Source organism: Cibotium barometz, chromosome 48, assembly GCF_041138505.1.
Source record: "Cibotium barometz isolate CiBa-2024 chromosome 48, ASM4113850v1, whole genome shotgun sequence".
Lineage (NCBI taxonomy): Eukaryota > Viridiplantae > Streptophyta > Polypodiopsida > Cyatheales > Cibotiaceae > Cibotium > Cibotium barometz.
The window spans coordinates 4,147,142-4,155,000 of NC_141093.1; the positions used below are offsets into that span (position 1 = coordinate 4,147,142).

The 7,859-nt window shown below is 43.8% G+C and overlaps 1 pseudogene; it reads right to left on the reverse strand.

Annotated features, from left to right (window-relative positions):
- Nucleotides 1-7,859, reverse strand: part of LOC147610718 (polyadenylate-binding protein 2-like) — a 205,369-nt pseudogene that overhangs the window by 125,924 nt on the left and 71,586 nt on the right.

Consider the following 7,859-nt stretch of genomic DNA (forward strand, 5'->3'; position numbering starts at 1 on the left):
GCACAGCTGATATACCCAGGGTCAAACAGCCAAAAGTCGCTCCGTGGCACACAAGCTCCACGGAGCGACCACCGGCCCCCCCCCTCGGCCCCGGTGCACCCCGCACAGCTGATATACCCTTCTGGGGCCATACGCGGGAGAAATCGGCCCGTCGAGTCGAGCCAAAGTCGGACGGGCGGTGGCAGACGAGCGTTCACAAAAATTGATTGAAACATCATGACAGGACACGACCAGAACATATAAACACATCAAGAAGATAAAACTTAAAATCAGCTCGAAAAACATCTTGATGTCATTAATTGTTTGATTTTCACAGACGAGCGTTCACAAAAATTGATTGAAACATCATGACAGGACACGACAACAACATATAAACACATCAAGAAGATAAAACTTAAAATCAGCTCGAAAAACATCTTGATGTCATTAATTGTTTGATTTTCACAGAAGGCAAATGAGTACATTGGATCTAGCCAACTCGCTTGATGAGCTTGGTGAAAGCCTCGTGGGTGAGAGTCTTTACTGATGGTTTGTCACCAATGCGTTCGGCTATCTCTTTGGCATCAGTGATGCCTTGTCCAAGGCTAAGGCCACAAAATCCTAGGAAAGACCCTGAACCTTTATCACCAAAGCTATAGATAGCTGCTTCCCTATTTACAAGAATACATTTATGGGCATTTTGAGCTATAGGGGCTTCAGACAGGATGGCGCTTAGGGCTCTGCACTTCAAAAATTCAGCTTGCGCATCATTTGAAAAGTCGTTGTGAATTACGCGAAGCATCTCGGCATTGAAGCTCGGGATGTAGTGCCATAGCGCAGCATCTTTCCCCTCCACCTCCTTTTGTGCTCCACCCTTTCGGCTTGCGAACCAGTCCATTTCTCTTGCGGTCTACAAAGTAGATAGAAGAATGAGTTGACTTCAAAAAATTACAAATTAAGAAGGGAAGAAATTGGGTGTACTACCTCAGTGGCATCATCATGATCCGCAAGGTCTGCATCACTAATATTGATGCTCCCGAAACTGACGGAATCCGAAATGGCAAGCGGCTTGTGAGGGGCAAAGCTAGTTTCTGGCACACTCTCATAGAAATCCTTGCACTGGGATATTTGTACAAGAGTCTCTGCCACAAGGGACTCTATTGAGGCATGATTTTCCGGGAGCGCAAGCACCTTTGTGACATCTGCGGAGCTGAAGTCAATGTGGATGTCATCATCTTTGGACGACTGTTGTGTGTCTCGCATGCCCGCGTACATAGCAATGACTGAGAGAGTTTCATCCTGGTGCAGCCCAAGGACATGGGCGATGTCATCCAAAAATAAGAACTCTACACCTTCTACTATGATGGGGTGTAGAGTTCGCACTTCGAGCTCTAGAACTTCATCCATGACATCGTCTCCTTCGATGTCCCGTTTCACAGCCTCAGCTTGCGGCTCTTCCGCCAGAGTCACAAGTGCAAGAGATGCTTCTTGCACTGGGGTGACAATCTCCTCCTTTGGGTCAGCTTCCTTGATCAAGAGATAAGGTGTGGCTTTCTTTGGAGGAGTGGCCTTCCTCTTTCCCTTGCTTTTCTCTGTTCCCTCTAAGATCAGGAGGGCAAGAGTCATGTCCCACCTCAAAAAACTTGTGCCAATGTTGCCCATTCCAAGACCTACCAGGTTATCTTCTTCCTCCTCCCTTAGATATGCGCTACTAAGGCCTTTGAGGAATCTTGCAAGCCTGAACCTGAAATTTTTGTCCGCTTTGTAGGTATGCTTGATAAGATCCATAGGCACCCAAGTTCCCTCCTCGTCTTCAAAGTTGACACAATATTCAGCCATGTATGTGTCCATGTAGCTAGTGAACGCCCCAAACACGTCATTATGGAGTTCGACGGTGCCTTCCATGTCAATAGATGTCTGAAAGATGGGTGCAAGCTTCTCGATCAAGTGACCGAGGTCAAGCTTGTGCAATTGAGATAGGAGAGCTTGGGCGGGGGTGGCCATGCTTGAGTAGCGAAGAAGGCGAGGGGACCACAAAGATGCCGAGAGTGAGGAGATGAACTCAAAGTGGCCAAAAGTGACTTATAAAGAGGTCTTTAAAACTTTTTTTATGTTTAAAAACTCACTTAAAACCTCCAAAAAAATAAAAACACGCGATAAAACTTAAAAGTGCACAAAATTGAACGCAAATTACGAGTAGCCAAAATTGTTTTGAATTAATCTCTCAAAATCTGTTACATAGCTTGCTTGATATGGATACATCTGGGGAAGGGAATGCTTTTACAAAAGTAAGATGCCTCTTTCCTCTTACGTAGAGGTGTGTTATCAATCACAAATGAAAAGTCACCTTTCAGTGCAAACCTAAGGCCTAAGTACTCCCTTAGGTTCGCCATATTCCAATCAGCATTTACTACGATATCCCACACATCAGCTTGCGTGCTAACATGTACATCAAGCTGTTCTGCATCGTTGATGTCCGAATCGAGTGCTTGCCATTCGCCTCCAGTCAGCTTCCAACGTCTGTAAGGAAAGATAATAGAGAGTTGTTGCTTTCCAAGCTGGTACCGAACGACCATCTTCTCCGACACCACCATGCACTTTATCTTGTCACCTTGATGTTGAATAACCTTCAAATCCCACGAAGGTGGCAAAAAGGCACTCATTACTGTGCCTCCCTTTGCAATCCACATTGTAGGAGTCCGGTGAACATCAGCCTCCTTGAACAAAAACACAAACAAATGTAAAGGCATGAAGAACGTGAGAGTCGCACGATGTGACCCATAGGTGCACTTCATTGCATTGCACACATCAATCTCAATCCGACGTCTGGTTAGTGCAACCAAAGTATTGTCGGGCTTTGGCCAATCATGGTCCGTGAGACTTGGTGTAGGGAGCCTCCGTAGAGTCCCAGAACCATCTCTTGACGTGGGTACAATATACTCTGCATGAAAGAAGAAAACTGAGCGCTCTAAAAGCTCTGATGTTGAACAACCAGTATATAGTAGCTTGCCGATTTCAAAGTGGTGCGCCTCAAAGGTTCCAGAAAGGGCCTCTAAAGGCTCCCATTCCACAAATGTCGACGGAAAGATGTCTGCACAGAACATTACAAGAACACACTTGAAAAAATCAAGCTTCCGTAACATGAAATGATATTAGCATGTCTCAGTGCAGCCCATAAAACAAGAAGCACAAATAAAACTTACAATTTGCAGGAAAGCGTTTGTGATTGGCATTGTCAACACGGAGTTGCGATGCCTTGTAGACGTGTTGGATCATCACCTGCTTGCTTCCGTCAGCCCCCTGCTTGAGATCCACTATGCGACCCTTCCAATGGTGTGACTTTAACCCTATGTATCTGCGAGAGACTTTGTGGGCTCCCCTTGTGCTTGGATGCATCGTCACCCACATTCCTTTTGCAAAGGTGCTTGTAACCCACAAGCTAGTGTCGTCTTGTTCGTTGCTGCTGCTAAAGGACTCCACCCTTGAACGAGGTCGGCGACTCATTGTGCTTGGCTAACCGACTAAGCTAAATGCTATGAAGTTGTAGGTGTGTGAGAAGATCTCTGCAACCTAATGCTAGCAGAGCATATAAGCTGGCAAGAGGAGTCAAGAATGTGTATAAGCTAGCAAGAGGAGAGTGAAGAATGTGTGCAAGCAAGAGAGGATGGACTTGATGGGGAAAAAAGGACTGTTTTCCAAGCTTTCCATAGCCAAGAAGATCTCTGCAACCTAATGCTAGCAGAGCATATAAGCTGGCAAGAGGAGTCAAGAATGTGTATAAGCTAGCAAGAGGAGAGTGAAGAATGTGTGCAAGCAAGAGAGGATGGACTTGATGGGGGAAAAAGTGGACTGTTTTCCAAGCTTTCCATAGCCAAGAAGGCACAGAAAGATAGATCTAACTTTAGGAGGGAAGGGGAAGGCAGAATGGGGAGGGAGGAGGCCAAAAAAGATTCTTTTAGTTAGAGAGAGACTCAAAACCGAATTGCTAGTTTTAGAGAGAGGAAGAGGGAGTGGGGAGAGGAAAAAGTAGCTTTAAATGAGGGATAATGATGGAGGGCGTTTTTGGCCCTAGTCCACTTTTTGAGGTGGGGTCATTTATGCCAGTTTGAGCTGTCTTTATTAAAAAAAGGTGGGAAATCTGATTTTATTGAAAGATTTTGCATTTTCAGCCCAATTTCTTTAAAAAAAAACGTATGATTCAAGTTTGACCCCTACATATTAGGGGCAGGGAAACCCAACATTTTTCTCCACATGGCCTTCTCCCATTGCACCATTCCTTAATGACTGTCATTAGGCTTGGGGCAAATTAAAGGGCCCAAGAAGACCCCAAACAAGTCCTAATGAAGATGTAGATGAGCTTGGGATATCAAGGCTCTCAACACTCCCCCTCAAGCTCATCCCATGTACTCCCAACATAGTACGGAAGTACTCAAACTTCTCCCTGCTAAGTGGCTTTGTAAAGATGTCTGCCACCTGCTCATCAGTCTTCACATACTGTAGATCAACTGTACCATCCAGCACCTTCTCTCTGACAAAGTGATAATGGAACTCTATGTGTTTGGTCCTCGCATGAAATACTAGATTCTTGGCCAACTATATACTGCTCATGTTGTCACAATGAATGACAACTTTGCCATCAATAGGCTCACCCAAATCTGCCAAGAGATTCTTTAACCATACTGCCTCACAAGTAGCAATGGCTGCACCTCTGTATTCAACCTCTGTACTAGATAGAGCAACTGTAGGTTGCTTCTTGCTACTCTAACTCACCACGGCACTTCCAAGTGTAAAAGCATAACCACTAGTAGACCTCCTATCATATGAGCTACCTGCCCAATCAGCATCTGTGTAGCCATGTATATCCAAGCTTTTACCACTCTCATAAAGTAGACCATAATGTGCAGTGGTCTTTACATATCTCATGATGCGTCTCACTGCATCCAAATGAGGCTTTCTGGGGCTCTGCATAAACTGGCTTACTAACCCCACAGCATAACTCAAATCCGGGCGTGTGATAGTCATGTAAATGAGACTACCAAACCATCTTCTTGTACATAGATGGATCATCAAGCTCCTCACCATAATCAGCCCGCAACTTCACATTTTGCTCCAAAGGTGTACTCATAGGCTTACACCCTGTCATGCCATATTTTACCAACATATCCAATGCATATTGGCACTGTACTAATCATGTACCTGCATGATCTTTGACCACTTCAATTCCAAGAAAGTATCTCAACTCACCAAGGTCTTTCATGTCAAATTGCCCACTCAATGCTTGCTTGACATGCATCACATCTGCACCATGATCACCTGTAATAATCAAGTCATCCACATAGATGACGAGTAAAACAATCCCATGCTCTGTCTTCTTCACATAGAGTGAAGAATCTGCTGTAGAAATCTGAAAACCAAGTGAGATAAGATATGTGCTCATCTTATCACTCCAAGCACGAGGTGCTTGCTTCAAACCATATAATGCCTTTTTCAATTTGCATACATGAGTGGGATATCTTGGGTGTACATACCCTTCTGGCTGTGCCATATACACTTCCTCTTGTAAATCTCCATTTAGAAATGCATTCTTGACATCCATTTGTTGATGCATTTCCCAGCCATTAGCTGCAGCCATAGCAATGACTGCTCTTACTGTCCCCATCTTTGCCACTGGACTAAAAGTTTCATCATAGTCTAGACCTTGGGTTTGTGCATAACCCTTTGCTACCAATCTTGCTTTATGTCTCTCAATGGAAGCATCAGATTTGCACTTCACTTTGTAAACCCATTTACATCCAATAACATTTTTGTCCTTTGGTAGTGCAACCAAATCTCATGTATCATTATGGACCAATGCGTCCATCTCAATATCCATTGCTTTCTCCCATACGTGCTCTCTAAATAGCCTCTGTATAGCATGTAGGTTCCACATGCTTCACCATAGATGTCATATATGCATAGTGCATGGCAAAATCTCGATATGTCAATCTGTCAACTGGATATCTGACTCTCTAGGATCTCCGCAATGCATGCAGGTCACTCTGAACACCTGTAACTCTAGCATGTGGTGGCACATATCTATCCTGCCTAGCACCAGGTGTGCGTAAAACAGGTATGCCAAGCTCCTCATCCAAACTCTCTGAAGGAACTAGATGACTCATAACCTGTAATTCCAATTCCTTCGACTTTCTTCTTTCCTTTATCCACAGCACTACTCCCAGTGCTTACACTCTCATGCCTCAAACATCCTGACCATGGACGTACTGTACTACTCTCAGCCTCTGCTGATGGCCCAGACATAGAAGTAGAACTAGAACTTGCTTGTGGCAAGTTCACAGGCACATCAGCCTCAAGTGACTAATGACACTCTCATCTTTTGCTTTGTACCAACTAGCAAGCTCATCAAACACCACATCTCCTGAGATGACCACTTGTCTAGTTTGTGGGTTGTAACATTTGTATGCCTTTCGATCCTGTGCATATCCAACAAATACACATTTCTCTGCCTTAGGATCCAACTTCCTTCTTCTTTCATCAGGCACATGTACATAAGCTATGCATCCAAAAACTTTGAGGTGTCCAATGTCTGGCCTATAACTTGTAAGCCGTATCTCTGGCATGCTTCCATGAATGGCTGCTGTAGGTGTTTTGTTCAGTATATACACTGCAGTAGCACATGCTTCTGCCCAACAGTAATCTGGCATGCTCTTTTCATTGAGCATCGCCCTAGCCACTTCACATATGACTCTATTCTTTCTCTCAACCACACCATTCTGCTGAGGTGTATACCTACAAGTCAATTGTCTTCTTATTCCATGCTTCCTCAAGAAATGCTCAAAAGCTTTTGAGGTGTATTCACTACCTCCATCTGTCCTCAAACATTTAATCCAACAGCCATATTGCTTTTCTGCAAAAACTTTGAAATCCATAAACTTTTCCAACACTTCACTCTTCTCTCTGAGAAAGTATATCCATGTCATCCTGCTGAAATCATCTATAAATGTCACATAGTATAAACTGCCTTTGATAGATGGGTTAGGATCCCATACATCACTATGTACTATCTCAAGTGGCCTGCTACTCATATTTCCTTCTCTAGGAAATCGCAACCTTCCTTGCTTCCCAAACTGACAAGCTTCACAAACATGCATATTCCCATCATATTTAAATCTAGGCAATCCACTGACAATGCCTCTTGCCTGCATGTTCTTCAATCTTTGTATATTGATATGTCCAATCCTTTTATGCCACATATCAATGTCCTATACCACATTTCTGCTTTTAGAGAACATGGCTGATTTTAACTCAGGAATTCCAGCATCCAGCTTAAACAACCTGCCTTCTTTCTTTCCTTTAGCAACGATTCTACATCCATGTTTAAAATCCTCAACGAAGCAACCATGCTCGTTGAAACGAACTTGTAATCCCTGTTCCACCATTTGACCAACTGAGGCCAAGCTTTTAGCGATAGAAGGCACATACAACACATCTGACATAGACTTTGTCTGACCATTGTGCATAACCAATGGTACACTTCCAACATGTGTAATGGCATGTTGGGTATCATCACCTGTTTTCACATAGCCTTTCACATCCATAGGCTTCATATGCTCAAACCATTCACCATGACATGTCATATGGTTTGATGCTCCAGAGTCCATATACCATGTGTCATCATTCTCAGCATTTGTCATCATAGAACCCACAACATGTTTCATGGCAAACAAATGATTTGCAGTGCCATCATTATTGCTTGATGCATAATTTCCACCACCATGTTGTGTATAATTTCCACCATAATGACCACCACGTTGTGCTCTACCCCCTCTCAAATCATTCTGTTTGCGAAAATAATCTCTCGCCATATGACCATATTTGCCACA